The sequence below is a fragment of the Takifugu rubripes genome, chromosome 17 (assembly GCF_901000725.2).
Source record: "Takifugu rubripes chromosome 17, fTakRub1.2, whole genome shotgun sequence".
Lineage (NCBI taxonomy): Eukaryota > Metazoa > Chordata > Actinopteri > Tetraodontiformes > Tetraodontidae > Takifugu > Takifugu rubripes.
Window position 1 is genome coordinate 4,178,418 of NC_042301.1, and position 18,245 is coordinate 4,196,662.

The 18,245-nt window shown below is 45.3% G+C and overlaps 1 pseudogene; it reads left to right on the plus strand.

The window, feature by feature from the left end:
- The window catches only part of LOC101073759 (alpha-1,6-mannosylglycoprotein 6-beta-N-acetylglucosaminyltransferase B-like), a 47,097-nt pseudogene that overhangs the window by 18,524 nt on the left and 10,328 nt on the right, over positions 1 to 18,245 (plus strand).

Consider the following 18,245-nt stretch of genomic DNA (forward strand, 5'->3'; position numbering starts at 1 on the left):
CTAATTAGTCGACTCCGAGATGACAAAAGCAGAATAACACGTTTTCTTGCACATCCGTCTGTAAAGTGTGATAAAGTGTGTGTGCACGTGCAGTCGCTGATCTGCATTTGGAGATGTTTTTTGGCCCAAGATTCTCTTTTGCAGCCCTGATTTCTTCTGAGTTTAAAAAAAAAAAATCATTGGGCTGATTTAAGATCACAGTGGTAAAATACTTCAGGACTCACACACACACACATGCAAAATGAAAGGACGTTAAGATAAAAATCCACATGCTGCGCCTGTTTTACATGGTTATGGGATGTTCTAGGGGGCTAAGCTGATTAGGTGTTGCCGAGAAACGAGGAAAACACGGTGATTTATCTTCTGCCAGTTATCTGAATCCCATTTTAAAAAAGGAGAACAAATCCGTGGACCCTCAAATATGCGTATCCCTGTATTCTTTGATCGATCTAAATATTTTATTGTTTCAGTCAAGCTGTTTTGTTGCCTTCCAGACGACGAGCGGCTCGTCATTTTATCAGATTTTGCCGCGTTTGCCTTGGCCCGCTCGCTCCTCCTCCTCATTTCCTTCATCTTCCTCCTGTCATTGTGTGATCGTCTCCCCCATCTCTGCGTTTCATCCCGTTTCTCCAAAGCACGCCTTTCAGCGAAAAGCTTCCTGCCTCTTCAAGGTGGGCTTATCTGGTGAGGTCACGCGGAGGCCAGCGACCACTGTCGCTCAGTAACAGGAGACACAGGTATAACTCAGGTATAAAACGGGACGGACCGGTGCCGTGCGGCTGGAATCATCCTTAATTATGATAGTTTGTGTCATGTTTTGATGCTGTAGCTGTCACTCAAAAGCCTCTTGCTCTCCCACCAAGTCAACCTATAATCAACATTCAAATTTTCCTTCAATATTATTGTTTAGGTGTTATTTCTGCCTCATGCGTTCACTGGAAAGGATGAAAATAAGACACATAGAAGCATAAAAGCAGGACCTATTTTTTCCCGACACTGCGGTTTAAAATGGGCTGATGTTGGAGGCCAAACTACCAGCGCCTCGTGGTCGCTGATTGATGCCACCTCTGATGTTCATGTCACCCTTCCCTGGGGAAATGGCCCAGAGGAAAAATGCCCCTAATTTACCATTTCAAGCACATTCAAGGCTACATATGTGATTACAGTACGAGACCTGGGCCAACGCCAAGAGTTGAATCATGCAGGAAGGGATGAAAATGCTTCGCAGGGCTGTGTGTAGAAGTGGAATTCTCACTAAACTACACAGGTTTTGCCTGCAGATTTGTGCCATGTAAAAACTTTAATTTCAATATTTGGTTAATGGCAGCCTTTTAGAAAATATTTATTTGCTTCAGGCAAATAACTTGTGTTAATTACAAGCGATAATAAAGTAATCCAACCTTTATTGGCCACCTGAGATCCAGAGAGGATGCACGTTTATGTAGATCTGTAATGATTGCATCATGCCTCCAGCGCGTCCTGGTTCTCCAGCTTCATCTTTAGGGCAACTCTCAGCAGGCGTCCTGACTCGGTGCCTAAACCACCACAGCTGACTCTTTTGAGTGCACATGTCAGATCTCCTCGTGCTCCCACTAAGGCTTCCCTAATTCCACCCTGCGGCTAAAAGCGTTGAAACATTCCCGTTTTTTGGCAGCTCTGTCTAATGTTCGGTATTCTACACAGCTGCATCTGTCCTTAAATAAAAGCTCACAGGTCTAAACTGGGCTTAGTAATGGTTACAAATGGTGCTTTTACAAGCTGCGCTGAGATTTGATTTTTAATGTTTAGCCAAGCTGTGCAAATCTGAAGCGCACAGTGACCAATTCCCATCGACATCATCATCCACTCCTCCTCCTCCTCCAAGGAGTTCCATGCTAGATATAAGCCTCTGGAGTTTCGACCATCTGCCGAAGTGAAATCAAGTCACTTAAATGGACTTAATGAGCATTTGTGATACAAACTTTCTGGGCTCAGCACGACATCCCCCTCCCCCCGACTTTAAAAGTCTCTCACCCCTGGGAAGTGGTTGCATTAACAACACAGGTTTCATTCCATTTCACGCTCCAACCAAGTGTCTAACAATTTACATGTCACACTTCCGCAACTGTTGAGATGCAAAACAGAGAGCAAAGAGAGCCAGATCAGAGGGAAAGGAAGAGAATATCCGAAGAACAGAGAGATCTGCTGGAGAATCGGTGCAGACTAAAGATGGGAATAATAAGCAAACTTCGAAGGATTGCATGACGCAAACAGGCTGCAGTAATTTGTTCCTCTGTCGGAGACGTTTTGTCGCCTGTTTGTTGGAACATTAGTGGTAGTGGCCCATTATCTCATTCATAATTTAGTTTTTCAGGGCTCATTATAGGCTCGTTTTCCACTGAGGGAGTTCCCGGTAAATCCTTGGGGAGGCAGGAACTTTACGGGAGCCATTCCTCTCACTTGGCCCTCTCGATGGTCGTGTCTCCACGGTGACATCACAAGTTTCGATCACCGGATGCTCGTCGTACGATAACACGTGAGGAAGGAGCTAATCATGGGGGGAGTTGAGGCGCGCTTTCTGTCTGCCTGGAGCAGGAACCTTTACTGGGTTCCTGTTAATGGCCCATTGATGGAGACTCCTGCAGTAGAGACACACACCCACCCTGTAAAATTAGCCTACACTGTGAAGTGGTTTGATTCTGGACATCATTACAGAACTGTCTAATTGCTGCACGGATTGTGTGTTAAAACAGAATTAATGGATTTTAATGGACTAAACAGTGCAAGATCGTGACCTGTGCAATGAATTGAGTTAACGCGCTTCCCAGCTCACATTAGCAGCCGTAAAATCACAAATCACCATGTGCATTTGCCATCGGCACTAGAAAGACATTCAATAGGCAGCAAAGGGTTTCAGAATAAAGGACTTAATAATGTTTGACCTGTGCTTTGTCAGGCAGGACATATTTTTTTATTTGGGACCGGCATGGATTCAAAGACAAACACGGGAAGCTCCAATCTGTGACAGCATTGTGTTAGCACCTCATCCTCTGCTTTGGCTTTATTTCCACTTCATTCGTGTTTCTGGGCGTGTTGTGTGCACAGGTTTCAGCCAGCCGGCCTGGTGGAGAGGATCCAAGCTATCGCCCAGAATGTGTCCAACATGGCCATCAGAGTGGAGCAGATTCTGCAGAACAGCGCGGTGCAAGGGAGAGGTACAGCGGCAAACACCACCTCATAAGTGTGTTTCGCTGTATATCGCTGATTTTTTAAGGTTATTTTGGGTTTTCACCATTTGTTTTGGGGCCAAACTTTAAGTGTTGAAGGGAGGGGAGAATCTTGGTAAAGTATAAGAATTATTTTTTTATTTATTTACTTTTTCCAAAGCAAAGACTTAATAGAACATTGCCTGATGCAATAGATTTAACATTAAATAATAAAAAAAAGACAACTCCAAAAATGGGATCATTACAATCTGAGCGTCTTGGGCTACATTGTTAGCTTTACATCTGGAGCCGTAACGGTAGCGATTTCCTAGCAGCAAGAACATGAATGAGCGCAATTAAGTGTGCATGTGCAGCGCTGTGGCCTCCTCTGAATACCTCATCATTGCTTTATTCAGCCCTCTTTCCTGTTCTCTGCATCTTGTGCATTTTTAATCAAAACCTAAACAATGCTGGTGGCAATACTGCAGGTACACACACACTCACAGACACACACACACACACACACACACACACACACACACACACACACACACACAGTAATTGCCCAAGTCTACAAGAGAATAAATGAGGATCTCCTTTTGTTTTTCCTCTCCGTATCTGCAGGGACACTTGCTCATGCCAAAATGAAAACACTGCTGCTTTGTCTGATGACAGATAAATTGAAACACCGGCATCAGACTTTATTACCCTACAGCTCAGCGGCAGTTTATTAATCTCATGGCCATACGCACGTGAGAGGGAACAGCAAAAACATGCTTAGACGTCCCCTCATGCACTAAGGTAAAGGTCTTATAGGGATACAGGCCAAGTTTCTATTCTAGTTAACCATATTTTAATTATTGCTATGGGCGCCGCCGTTGCCCTCGCAATGCTAAGCTAGATGTCTCCTGAGGCTGAGTGTTTGCTGTCAGTGGAGAAAAAGCCCAGGCGAAGACTGATGTGGAGAATTGTCTCTTTTTTCATTAGGGAAATGGAAACAGACACAACCAAGAGCAAAGGAGAAAAGGCAAATGTGCTGGTCCAAAGCCTTTCCCTCAATCCTGTTGAGTCAGTGGAGCACTTAATGTAGTGAGTGCTGTCAAAGCGAGCAGGTTGTCGGTGAAGCAGAAGGCTGTTCTATGAATAATGGGCACTGCAGTACACTGACACGGATGAGGAGCCGTGGGGTGCAGAGAAAAACACACATTAGTCATTAGTAAACACAAATATATGCATTTTAAGCCGTTCTTTACTTCGCAATTTGAGCTGAGGCATCGTCAGCTCGTCCACGCTGCAGCTATAATATGAAAAACGGGCGTTGCTATGTTAGAGTATGCTCCCAAAGCCTAGAAATGATGTCATTAAACAGATGAAATCTACATTTTAAAGAGAATTTAACCTTTATTGTTTGCTGCTAACATTTTATGACAATGGTTAATGTAGGATTTTTTTTTAGAGGGTAATTATTTCTATCAAAACATCCTGTTTTACTTTAAAAAAAAAAAAAAAAAAAAAACCTGTTTGTGCAATTTGATATTGTAAAATAGTAACAAGAGTTACTTAAACACATTTTCCCTGTTTTATCAGCATTGAGAGACGGGACATCAAACCAGTGTGAAGTACCGAGAGACCCACGGTATCCAGAATGTCCCGGAAAAGTGGACGTAAGTAAAACAATTGGCTCTCTTTTTTAAAATAAATAAATAATTATTTTAGTTTTTTATAACAATTTTAAATATAATCTCAGAATATTCTGCAGAGAAGTGGACTTTCTGCTTAAAAGATCATATTACAACTAACCTCAATGGATGTTACTCATTATCTGTGACTCTGATGTTTAAAAAAACACTGTTATTAAAAAGATTCTGATTTAGTTACAGTGTTCAAACGTTTGGCTTCTCTGTTGATCATTCAGTGGATGCGTGCACGCTGGACCTCCGACCCTTGCTATGCCTTCTACGGTGTTGACGGTTCGGACTGCTCCTTCCTCATCTACTTAAGTGAAGTGGAGTGGTTCTGCCCCCCGCTGGCCTGGAGGAATCACAGCAGCCCCCCAACTCAGCATACGCACCAACCCAAAGCCCCGAAGAGACAGGTCAGGGCAGTCACCATATTTTTATATATGCATTCTTTTACCTGTGCCAACAGTAAAATGTCCAGCAGCGAATCAGAAAGAGTCCCCCAGTCTGCAGTGTAAACTGGGTTTAGTCCAGGTTGTTTTTGAGGGGGAAACATTGATTTTTGTCAGAGTAGGAGGAGTGTGGGCTGTTGTGAATATTTCCCTGCAGATGAAAAATGTTCCACTACAGAATTTGCTAAAACACCTTTAAAACGTCTTGATTTTTCCTATCAAAATGTAACTTTTTCTATGCAATCCCGCCCACTTCTGTCCATACTCTTTTTTTTTTTTGCTGTCCTTGCCAGGCCGCCTTCCGCACGGACCTCTCGGTACTTTTGGACCAAGTTGGAGCAGGAAAAGAGTCGCTTAGTTTCATGAAGCGTCGAATCCGTCGCCTCGCTCCACAGTGGACGACAGCCGCTAACCGCCTGGATGCTAAACTGGAGGAACGGTGGAGGGACCAGAAGAAGGTAAGACCAGGGTTTCTGAGGGTAAGACACTGTAGTCACGCTTCTATGACTTACTGATAAAAAGCATTACATCGCAGGGACCCTGTAGAACCTCAGTTTAAAGGGATGGCCATATAATGTTCACAAAGGATTTCAAGTCAAAATCCTCCTGTTTTCTGAATAAAAGACCATTTTCCAATTCATTCACCACAGTGTCCTGCACTGCTCGATGTTGGTTTAATATATTTCATTTTTTTAATGTCCCTCACCCAACAGTCCAAACAGTCCAACCTATAATTTACTTCAAACTCCTGAATCTACATTTGGATGGTGTAGGATGGGGGTGTTTGTCGTCAGGCTTAGTAGGCTTAGTGTGGGTGAATAGCAGGATAGAGATAAAGGATGGATGAGGTAGAAGAGCATGAAAGGAGGTAAGAAATACTGATGATGAAGAGATGCCAAGCATGTGTGAGTGCCAGAGGGAGAAGAACGAGATGAGAAGAGGTGGATAAAAAGGGGACGGATGAGCAAAAGGTACAGTGGAATATGGATTATTAAAGAAATAATGGAGGTGCAGCCATAGGATATGAGGAACTACTGAGGCAGCAGTGGCTGTTTCATGAGAAGGGGTTCCAGATATATGATGGTCTGATTTCAAAAATCGAACTTTTCCAAATGTGTTGGCAGCAATTTTTAATCAAACTTGTGAAATTCTGAGAAACTCTGCTGCATGGAACCCTTCGGTTCTGTCTGCCGGGGGCGCTTATTTCTCACATCAGTTATCTGTTTTGAATGGATGATCCTTTATAGCTGAGAAAATGGTGATAAATGAATGCGTTAATGTGAAAAGGCAGATTGAGCACACATTCTCCGCCACGAAAGGCTTCTCTCAGCCCTCATCTCCCTCTAAAATAATTTAACAGGGTGGAAATCGTCCTGTCACAGAGATTGATGTTGTCCTTTGTTTTTGTGCGCCGAGGGTACCTTTTTTTAACCTCTATCACAGCTCCAGAGCTGCTTGAAGAACCAATATCCCCTGAAATGTGCTGCTGCTGCAGTCAGCAGATGTCCCCGTGTTTGGGAAAGATGCGTGCGCGCATGTAAGTGTGCGTTTCGGTCGCTCGAAGAGCCAAATAAACAACCTAAAATGAGTGAATCAAAGCGGAAATCTCCAAATTTGTCGGCCCGTTTGTTTCTTTTCAGCATCCCGCTCTGGTTCTTTTGATTCTCCTCCATTTCCCTACCAAGCTCCCACTTGGATTGTGCAGGGAAAACGGATGTCTCCTCAGAAAATACACCAGAGCAGGGGCAAGTACGTGGAGGGAAGGGTGGATGGAGAGAGGCTGAGCAAGAGAGGGGGAGCCTGCCTTGGATACCGCCGAGATCTTTTACACTCACTCGCTTTTCCGCCCCCTTTTCCTGAGAAAAAAAGGCGCTCCGTGTTTCTTTCGAAGCCCCCCTCCTTTTTAAATCAAAGCTGCCAATACTTGAAGGCAAAATTCACTCATTGCCTAAAAGAAGCAGTAGAAGAAGACGAGAAATGATTGTGAAATTCCAGGGAGGTGCGACGGCAGCAGGAGTCACTCCCGGAGGTGTGGAAAAGAAAAAAGAAAACATCCTTAGTGGAGCATCTGCAATGGCTGCAGTCAAAACTTCCCTTTCACTTTGACAAGCTTGTGTGACTTTAGCGCACGCGCGTGTGCACGTCCTCCCGCGCCTTTGTCAGCAGATGCTTGGCTCCGACTGCTGCTCCTGAGAGTTAATTGACCTCTGACTGACGAAGTTCACACAACGCTGTTGAATAACGACACGGGAGACAAAGTGAGGCGGCGTGGGCGCGTGCGAGCGAGCGCGCGTGATGAAGAAGATTAAATGCGTACGGGAATATGTCAATGAGGAGACTCGAGGGGGAATTAAGGAGGGGAATATTCCGCGGAGGCATAAAAGCAGGATGATGGGGAAGGTGAAAGTAAGGGCAGAGTCGTCATGGTTGGCAGCAGCCGTCTGTGTAGCCACCTGTGGCCTAGCATCAGACAGCTGTGACCTTCACAGGGGCCCTGGTGCTTCAGTAAACACATACGCGTGACACTGGCAGATGCTGAATCGGGCGTTTGCATTCACCGTTGTTACCCTGTTAGTTCTGAGTGAGTAAAGCGGCGCCCTGGCTTGGACACGGGCGTCTCCCATATGCCGGCAGCATCCAAACATTTCAAGTTGCACAAAGTGTCAGCCAGTTGAAGACAATTGCTTTTTGTTGTTTGTTTTTACAGCTTATCTCCGCCCGATAACGGCCAAGAAAGCTCCCGTTCAGAATCGGGACGCTGGCAGGCGCCGGCAGGCGGGCCGCCGCGAGGGCGACCGGGAGCTTCGAAAGCGGGCGCGTTGTTAGCGTGACTCCGTCTGTCTCTTCGGGTTTGGCGGAGCGTTGCGCTCGATTCCCCCCCCCCCCCCCCGTGAGATGTTAACAGAGAGTCGCGCCAGATGCCTTTGAGGATCCCTCCAGCTCGCGACAAGCAAAGGAGCATCCGCAACGAACGCACGCAGAGTTCGCACGAGTCCACTGAGCGCAAGACCGCGGGTGGTTTATTCGGAAAAAAGCGTTTCAGCTTTAGAGTTCCGCTTGTTCGGCTCTCTGCTTCACACGGCCGCTCAACCAGGTTCTTCCATTTTCTTCCGTTTGGCTATCGATTCCCGTTTTGTCACGCAAAAGGTTAATTCCCCACCTTAATCTCCATGTGCAGCACTGAACTTTGCTCTGATTCAGTCACTGTTCGGAGAGAGAAATCATCTTCTCAGCACTGTAGATCAGAGCTGCTACCTTATGTGCTTTTGGAGAGCATCCTAACCTTTCTCCTCATTAATTTGTGTCTGTGTGGATGCCAGTTTAATGGAACCCACTCACAGTTATTCAGCTCGGCTGCACCGGGTGATATTTTGCCCTTTTTTCCCCTTATTTGCCAGTGTGTGAAACTCCATTCCTCCGTCTCTTTATCTACACAGCTGCCAGTTTCTATGATACACGCTCGCGAGGTCCACACCCACCAAAGCCAAGCAAATGGATAATGTTGGCGCCAAGATTTTTAGTCTCGCCATCTGCCTCCCAGAGTATAATTAAATCTCGCTTATCTTTTCTTACCAAGCGGACATTATGCATAGAGCGCGCTTACTAAATTGGCTCTGAGTGCAGCTCCGAATGATGTTATTAAACATATATGGTGAGAAGTCGCCCGTGCGTGATCACAGAGCTGCATCTGAATAATGACCCACTGAAACAGCAGGAACGGTGCCGGCTCTTGGTCTCGCTGGACCATTTCAAACTGTTTTCTATCACGTTCCAGCTGCCTGCTTACATCAAAACAGCTTTTTTGGTCTCTGAAACTGGATCCAACCCGCCTCAGCCCCCACGTTCGTGTAAATGAGGAAAAGGAGGGGAACCTGGAACTGGAGGCGCCTGCACGTCCGTTTGATTATTGTACCGCTGAAGCAGGTTCCCATTGCTTGTATTAAGTCACGGAGCTACACTAACCAGTTACACTAACTGGAATTTCATGGTGCAGCCAAAGGATTCAAGTCTTTGGCAGTGAATTGGAATGTTCAGCTCCTGCTGTGATGCCGACATCCCAAAAAGAAGGAAACATCTCCCGCCCGTGCCCAGATGCTGTGTTGGTAGAGCCGCGGCCCATTGCGGGCATTTGTGGTCCATTTAGAACCAGTGGAGGGTTGTGTTGTCATCTGTTCAGACACGGCACAACCTGCAGCGGGAAGTTCTGACCGTTAATGTTTGATGGTCTGTTCAAAGAGCACCAAGAAAACCATTAATCAACACGACTTGGGGGGGGGGGGGGGGTAGCCACTAGGAGCGGATACATCTCTGCTGGTTGATCCTGTTAATTACAGAATTAGGACAGAGTGTACGTGCCTTTAAATATAGCGCGCGCAGAGGAATAGCAGCAACAAAGTTTCTCCCACTCTCCATCTGGCCTGGAGCTGTGTGTAGCATGATGGCGTTCATGCTGTGGCGCTGACCGCTCGGCAGAGCAGCACTTAGACACGGCCGTGGTTAATCCACTCTGAAAGCAAACATGTTGCTCTTGCCAAACTGCCTTGATGAGGAGGCTAGGGTAACGAGGGGCTGATCGAGCAGCACCTGAACTCATTCCACTGAATACGTGATAGCAAAGAAAAGGGACTTTATTTTTTTATTTCCTCAATTTAATTTTTATTGTTGATCTGAAAGCGATGTGCTGCACACCCATGCGGTGGCTACACACACGCGCACACACACCATTTCATTGCTGCATGAAGCGATAATTCTTTGAAGGCGAAGAATTACTTTTCAGTTTGCCTAATTTTCATACGAAAGCATCAGAAATTCTAATCATTCTAATCCTCGAACTCATTAAGACTGTGGGAGCTCAGCTTCCAAAGAGCTTAACTACGCAGCGTTTGCAAACGTCAATAAAATAATGCAAACCAGATTCCGTTGAATGTGCTTTGAAGCTCTGTCATCAGAAAGTTTTAACGAATGCGCGTCGATATAACGGGAAACTTTGCGTTTGTACACCTGTTGGAAGTGGTTTTTATCTTAAGCATATTTCCTTGTTTGGGTTTCCAGTGTTGATATTCCAAATGTGTCCTTGTTCTTCAGATCCTGATCCACGTGGGCTTCCTGACGGAGGAGTCTGGAGATGTCTTCAGCCCCAAAGTGCTGAAGGGGGGTCCTCTGGGAGAGATGGTCCAGTGGGCAGACATCCTCACTGCTCTCCACGTTTTGGGTCACAACCTCAAGATCTCCATGTCCGTGAAGGAGCTGCAGGGGTGAGTTCCTCTGAGTGGAAGGTCCAGAGTGAGTCCAAACCGGTGTTGGGTTGTTGTTGTTAAGGTAATGACACAGTTATACTGGTGGTGCGAATATCAGAAAAGAAACTAGCCTGAAAAATATGAGCGAAGATATCCAAGGTAGTTTTCTTTGTCAACTGGACTGGGTTGACAGAGAAAACTACCTTGGATACAATGACCTGGATGGTTGAGAATCTACACAGACATGAGCGAAGATACTAAAGATATTAATACATTCGGCTCTTTTAGGATTTTTTTTCGCACTTGTTTTCATAGTTTGTCAGGGGGTGCGACTTGTACTCCGGAGCGACTTATATAAATACATTATTACAGAATTTCACATGTTCGTTATTTTCACACTGACAACCACAGGAAGGCGCTCTAGGCATGTGTACCTGAGGAACGAGTTCCTTTAGCGACGCAGAAGAAGAAGCGGTGCTTCGTCTATGGAGTTAGACTTGATTGTTTGGTAAACTTGCTCGGATGTTCTTTATGCTATAGTTATCTGAATAACTGTTAATATGTTACGTTAACAAAGCAGACACGTACTCAGTTCGTTGTGGGTCATGTAGCTGAATTTGTTACGTTAGCATACCGTAACGCTATTGCTAATCCATGCTAATGGATTGCTAATTGCCTTTCAAGATGAAATGTATGTTCTTGGTCTCGATTTTACCAAATAAATTTCCCCCCAAAATGCGACTTATTGTCCAGTGCGACTTATATATCTATTTTTCTTCTTTATTATGCATTTTTTGGCTAGTGCGACTTAAACTCCGGAGCGACATATAGTCCAGAAAATACAGTAATCACCATCTTATGCTAATGTTGCATGTTAAAGGCACCAGGTGTTCCACGTGGAATCTTTATTCACCCTAAAGATTAGTCATCCCAGCCCTAACATGTCCCGTTGATTCATTTATCGCTGTATTGATCTTTTATTTACTCGCTCTGAAGTGAGTCAGTGGCACTGCGTCGCTGTGTGTCTCTTAATCCCCTGCGTCAGCACGCGCACGTGCTTCTGCTGACTGATGCATCTTGAGAGTCGCACATGCTAACACACAGACTTCTGTCTTTGCAAGTGTCACTCCCGACAAAGATAATCACTAAAATTATTGAGAACCAACCGAGCCGCTGTGTAATTGGCCAATTTTGCTGTGGTCTTTGTCTTCCTGCCGCCATTTATCGCTGCTATGACACACGTATGGAGGATGGAACCGTGCCCAGGCTGCAGAAACTGTGTGCAACCTGCAGCGGCTCTCACAAATCACAGAAGAATTTTTTTATTGACCCCCCTCAGCCTTCGGGAGTCATTTTGTTGACATATAACACCTCTGCGGGGAACAGCGGAGAGCAGGAAAATCTACAGCCATTTTATACTTAAAATATAGCTGAGAGATGGCAGATATGCCCACAAGGGTCAGTTCAGTTGTCAGCCTTTAATGGATGGCTGGATCACTTGCACTGTGTTGGTGTCTCGGGACACCCATTAAAAAGTTGGCCTTCTTCACAAACTACTGGGTGGATGGCTGGATGGATAACACAATATTGAAGTAATAGCAAGGCCTTTTAAGTGACTAATTTGTTTTCCTCATATCGTTTTTGAAGCGACATTAAAAGAAAAGTACCGACCACATTGTCTGTGTTTAATTATCCGTGACGTGTAGGCAGATATGTAGAGACTCGTCGGACAGGCATCCAAGAGGGACATAAACAAGAGTAGCTGGAGGCTGAGGTGCATGTCTGCTAGCGGCCGCGGCGCTATCAAAGCATTTTAAGAGACAGATCTGAGCAGGCCAGCTGTATGTTTTAACATTTGTCCATTTCTGCTAAGTGTGTTTTGGGAGTGTCCCTGTGTTGTAGTTGTAGCAAATGACCATAAACTTTTACCAACATGCTTTCACTTCATGTCTAAACCAGATGAGCAAACATCCTAATCCTGCATGGGGGGGTGATGAAGCAGTAGGGCACATATGTGCTTGTGTATGCACATTTCCCGCTCCAGCCAGTTGTGAAAAAACTGAAGCTAGCTTACATCACAAGCTGGTTCAAATCCAAGTGTCTTGGCCCAGAAAGGCCTTGTATAACCTAAGAGATTAATGCCAGAGGAGCTATCTACTGAGGTTACGTAATAACCTATAAAATTGGATTGGCCTTGAGATTCTCTCAGTTGCAGGCAGTTTTTCATCTGTAGAGCTCTATTTGGACGTTAGCTTGGACGGTTTTCCCAGATGATCTTTTCTGACAGTTCCCTCAGCGTGTGTTTGAAGTTTCCTGACCTCGTTAAATGATGGTATTCCCTCTGCAGCCTGTGAGTCAGAGGTTAAAGACTTTTTTCTATGCAGAGGTCATATTAGTCAGCGGCAAAAGAAAAATCAGCAGTACCATAACGCCACCGCTCTAAGCCAATTAGTGTGCCCATTAAGCTCGTTCCGAAGCTTAAAACCCACCCAGATCGGTCGTCTCTCCACACATTCATTTCAGAAGGCAAATTAATAAGAAATGAGTCTGAACTGTGGGTGCATTTGGAAGATGCTGATATTGTTTTATTGGCATTCTGCATTTGACTCCCACAATTCTCATTCCTTGTCCATCCCCCCCCAGAAGCCCTCGCTAGCTTGACTTGCTGCTCTTCTGCTGTCAGAAAAGTGAACCTTTTAGAGAGGCTGTCCGTGACCTGAATGCACCATCAGCTGCAGAGAACCGGCAAGTAATGTACACAGATGTCTGTGTAAAACCCCGACAATGCCTGTCTCCTGTCCTGCTGTCTGACGATTAGCTCTTTCAGTACTTTCTTCAGTGCTTCAGAAATAGTTTTTCTCCTCAAAGCAGAGTGTGAAGGTGTCAAACTTGAAATATTAAAAGTTTGATTTACGACGGGAGCGTTTGATGGGTCTGTTTTAGAAAGGAACTGAAGCCCTGTGGGATTATTAGGATTAGGTTTCAGAGCACGTGTCACTTGGATCATAGTTCTGTTACAGTAGAGGTGTGTGTGTGTGTGTGTGTGTGTGTGTGTGTGTGTGTGTGTGTGTGTGTGTGTGTGTGTGTGTGTGTGTTTCCCCATTCCCCAGGGTTTGAACAGATCCTGGGAACACTGAGCTCCTGTTAAATCAATGCAATCAACCACTGATCGACATTCAGCCCCTCAGTCGCGACGTCGTCCGGGCCGGTAGTGAACGCCGTCTTATCGGCACCATGTTTTATTAATCACATCTAAAAATAAACTCACCAATGAATGTAGCTTTATGATGTATGCTTTATCTCCCAGTGCCGTCACCAAGAGCACTGACCAGGAAGTTCCACTGTAGCATTATCGCTGCACGTCAGGAGAATGTGGTTAAGTTAACACGCAGAAATACTCTCTGTAATGTAAATCTGTATAAAAGCCAACAAAACAATGGTAGCAGTTATTAAAGCTGTTAAGTACCAGTAATGAAGCTCATTTGTGTCAGTCAAGCTGTGCCTTTGCTTTTGAAAATGTCCTCTGAGTGCATTAATTTTAATTTTTAACACTGCTTTATCGGGATGGCGAATTAAAACGTACTCCAGGATGAGGCCCTGAACTCACCCAGGGTTCAGAAATATAATGGCTCCTTGCCTGCCCAATTACAAACCTCGTAAATGCTCTTAATTGTTGTAAATCGGCGATGCGTGACCGCGGCTGGCAAATAAATATGCAGAACCCGCAGAGCAGGCACATCTGGAAATGTCAGGAGTTGCCTAATCAAGGATTTGCATAATAAAACCGTTTGTAAAGCGACATTCTGTGAGGTTTTCCCCCAGAAAATGCTATTTTTTAGCGCCCTTTCCTTTTTTTTTGCACGGACTACATTGACGTGTTCTGTTGAGCATCATTCAGGGCACAAACTCTTCACCAGCCGCACGTCAGTCATGATAATGCTCATTTTTGGTTTTAAAAGCAACATTAACAGCAACACCCCCCCTGCTAATACGCTCGCGTGGGGCTGCGGGATGGCCCCGGTCAGCACTTGACACAAATGTTCGATATCCTCCCACCCGGGCACACGCTCAACACTTGAGGGATGCGTCCGCTCGGCGTATCACACAGGCGCGCTCTGCTTCTGCCTCATTTCAGCCCGGGTGCCCGGGGCAGGTTGGAAAGTGGATTTATTTGATCTCTGCCACGGGTGAGAACATAACGGCACACATAACTCAGAGAATCTGTTCACGCACACCTGTCCCACCATATGCCGATGCATATGCACGTGTGTGTGGTGTAGAGTCCTGTGTGTGTGTGGAAGAGAGAGAGGATGAGGTGGATGTCACTTTATCAGTGTTTTGGATTAAGCGCCCACCAATAGGAGGATTTATGAAAGGATTTTACTTTCCGACCTCCAGAGTTCCGTTGAAGATGTGACGTCGTTCCATGGGCCTAAACTCCACATTCCAGATGAAGATTCTTTATGAATCAAGAGATTTAATTGGGTCAGTTTTACAGTAGGAAGTTGTAATCCATGAATTCTTCAGTAACATGGAAAATTTTGGAAAAAATATTACTTTTTGGTGGTTTGAGGGACCCTCGGCACCCGCAGCACTAACATCACTCTTGTCAAGTCAGATCATCTCTAAACGGGAGGATCACACAGCCCGCAGGATCTTCACCTAAGAGGATCCTTTTGGGGCGTTATGGGGTGTTGATAGGGTTTTCTGCCAAATTCAGGCCTGTATTGGTTGAAACTTCTCAAGGTCACCCTGGTGCAAGGGGGCCGAAATGTTCGAGGGGGGTTCTAGGTTTAGTGTTTTTGGTTTTGATCTTTGGGTCCAGTTCATTTCATCATCAAACACTCAAATCTCTCTCTCTCACACACACACACACACACACACACATGCACTCTATATTAATAGATTTGTAAATGTTACTGCTCATTTTGTGCCTCTATGCATCCACCAACATGCTACTCTGGAGATCAATACAGTCATTTTGGCGTGAAATAGAAGAGCTGTAATAACAGCGAGCTACGCACAACTTACAGATATTTCACAGAAAGTCTGAAGTCCTGCAGCAAAGCTATAGGTGATTATGTAATTAAGTATTGAATAGGATCTGCAACAATGTTTTGAAGATAACATCTTGCACAAGCTGTAAAAGTGATGTATAATTTAGTACACCAAAACCTTTGGCTCTGCTTGATGGCTCTGGTGGAGCAACACTCCCCTGGTCGTGCCATCGACTCCCTTCCTCTTCTAATTAACCAGTTTTCCTCCTGCCATCAGTCAAAATCGCCCTGTCGACATGTTTTTATTAGCAGTGGGCTGTTCTGCCCCCCCAGTGACATTTCCAATGTGGAAGAAAAACAAAAAACGCTGCGGTTCTTCAGCTAATAAGACCTTTATTTACACTCTTTCCCAGTTTTATGCTGAAGACGCACACGAGAGCGGCTGGAATCACAGGCCGACGCAGCCCATACCAGCTTTTTAAACCATGTGTTTGTTCTCAGGGCTCATCCACCGTGTGCCAGTCAGGAGCCCACAGAACAATGGGTAATTGGACTCCTGTGTGGAGTCTCTACACGGCATCGGGATTATGTCTGGGATGGCTGCCATGCCCTTTTTGTGCGCGCACGTGTGTGTAGGCGAGGTTTAGCTAGGCCTATTTCAGCAAATCAAACAATACAGCTACGCATCTGTGGCATCAGCAGCCTCACGTGTCGGCCCAGCCCGAGGTGATGGGGGACGTTTTATGGAGCTAAAGTAAAACTGTGACGAGGTTAATGTTAATGGCTCATCATTGGACTCTTTGAAAAGGCATTTTTGACCACGAGAGTGCTCATTATCTGTGAAGACGCGGCCAGACGCGGTGATGTCACTGGCCAGGGGGTTGATGAGGGCCGCCACTCTCCTGGCAGAGTGAACGCTTTCAAACCCCATCATGAGGATCTAAAGTGAGGCTTCAAACCACACATGGTGGCATTTGCTTCATTAATGCTTGGATACAGATTTCAGCTGCGGCGTGGAGATGTGGAGGACCACTTGCCCGGGGATGAAATGGAAGCGGCGAGCCCAACTTCTGGTAATAAACTTCACGAAGCCTGTAATAACATAACCCTGTCTGCAGGGATGTTTGTGTCGGTCTGGGCCGAACAAACTATATTCTTTCTGTACGCTACTTTGATCCCCAAATAAACCCCAAAGCCAACTTAGATTTCCTCTCGTGTCCTTCAAAGATCAGATTAAAAAGCCTGAACAAAAAGCTTTTGCCTGCAGGCCCTTGACGTCACGTTTTCCCGCTTTTGTAGAGAAGTCATTCATAAACTCGCACTAGAAAGAAACAGCCGATCCAGTAAACACTCCGGCTGCCCGTCAGCCTCATCAGCACATTCTTTTTCCTGCATTTATTCCGTTCTTTATCCATTACTTCACTCCGTTAGCCTTGTTTTGCCCTTTGACGTGGTCAGCAGATGCCAGCCGCTTTCCCATTAGAACCGCAAACGCTATTAAACGGCGTTTTAGTCCGACAGCACAGCCAAAAAGACTCCGATGCAAATCTCGCGAAGCCAAATGAAATTCACAAAGGCTCCAAATTACATTAGATTCTCCATTAGCCTCTGGCCTCATCTGTTACTGAAACAAGAGCAGAGATCTGTCAGCGTGGTAACGGCGAGGCCCTCGATCGATCTCCAGACACCAAATGCTGCCTCCTCTTTACTTTGGTGTTTGTGTGTGTGGGCAGCATCTTATAATCACCGAAGTCTTCAGGGCAGAAGTAGGAGAACATCTATTAGCTGACATTTAGATCTCACAGCACATCAGGAGTGAATGATCAACACGCGGGGTTCTAAATAAGGTGACTCACCACCATTACGTGTCCTTTTTCATCCCTTTTTCGTCCTTTTTTAGCTTCTCCTCACTAGACCATCTGTTGTTGATGTTTCTGCTTCACGCTACCACAGGCAGGTCATTACGCATTCAGATCCTTCCTTCTGTTTGTTTGAATTATGCTCAGCGGAAGGCCTCCCAGGTATCTGCTCGGATTGGCGCTGATTGAATTTAGGAGGACTCAGGTGACGCTCTCCAATCAACGGAGCACTTTAAATTCAAGTTTTACTCAAACAATCGTTTGGGCTGTTTTCGCCTGAGGGGGTCAGAACATTCGCTCCGATGTGAAAGTCTCAGCTTCTCTATTTCACACTTGTTTGTCTTCGTTGTTGGGTTATGTTCAGGGCTCCTCTCGGGTGTTTTCACCCTCCGCTCGTTGCGTCTCGCTGCTACGTCGCCGGTCCAACGCTGCCACTGTACAGATGCTGGCAGCTCGGCTGTTCTGGTGTTAACACTGTTGAATAAAATTCACTGTTCCTGCACTGAGGTTCGCGCTGCATTTTAATAATGCTGCTATTTTAAAAAACCCTGCTTCCTACGTGTGCTATATTTTATATTGTGTTAATTGCAGAGGGTTTACTTTTAGTTTATTTAGACGTATTTGATGGTGTGTGCTCATGTGCAAAGATGTAAATGAGAATAAAACTAGATTTATAAAAATCTTAATCAATAATACCTTTTTTTTTTAACTGTAAATGATTTAAGCTGTTAAATTTTGAGCCGGTTCTGCTCAGGACTACCGCCCACGCATCTTTTTTCCATCACTCTGCCAATTAGAGGCGCAACAACAACAACATGAGGAGTCGTGTTGTCATT